Raw genomic sequence first — 779 nt, forward strand, 5'->3', positions numbered from 1 at the left:
AGGTGTTGCTCATAATCCTTGTTTTACCAAATTTGTTATAATTCTTTAAACACTTGAGTGTCATTTGCCACTGTACTAAAAAGAATATACAAAATAAGTGAGAGACTATCACTGACTTAGGGCCTTTTTTGTACCAAGTCCTGGGCCAGGCCTTAGTGACAGACAAGTGTGCCTGACCATACAGCCTAGAGAAAGAACGGCAGTACAAGGAAGTATCACACAGCTGCAGTGGAAGAGTAAGCACTAGGCACAGAGAGGCAAGAAAGAAAAAAGGGTCAGGAGAAGGGAGTAGAAGTGACCCTCTGAGCTGTTCGTGGTGGCTCCGGCCTCTAATACCAGCACTCCAGATGCTAAGGCAGGAGGATCACAAGTTCAAGGCCAGCTTGGACTACTAATTGAGACCCTGTCTGAAAAATAACAATCTGTAATTTGAAAAATGCAGATTTTTGAGGGGAAAGGGGGAAAGAATCCCAGAGGGGAGCATCCTGATTCTTGGGACAACTACAAATAGTGTTCAACTAAAAAACACAGTAAAGGTCCTTCCAGAATTGAGGCTAGAGAAACGGACAGGAGCAAGGCCCCTATTCTGAGAGCAATGAGGAGCACTAGGTCAGGCAGAATCTGCAAAAGCAGATTTGTAAGTCTGGCAGCGCTTCCCTGATTACCAGGGGCAGGGCTATCGAGACTTACAAACATGAGACAGGCTTGAACTAGGGCAATGGAGACTGAGATCAAGCAGGATTTGAGAAAGTTTAAGGTAAAATCTTCGACAGCTGTTT

The sequence above is a fragment of the Heterocephalus glaber genome, unplaced genomic scaffold, assembly GCF_053883595.1.
Source record: "Heterocephalus glaber isolate CG9 unplaced genomic scaffold, H.glaber_assembly_v1.0 deba00001442, whole genome shotgun sequence".
Taxonomy (NCBI): Eukaryota; Metazoa; Chordata; class Mammalia; order Rodentia; family Bathyergidae; genus Heterocephalus; species Heterocephalus glaber.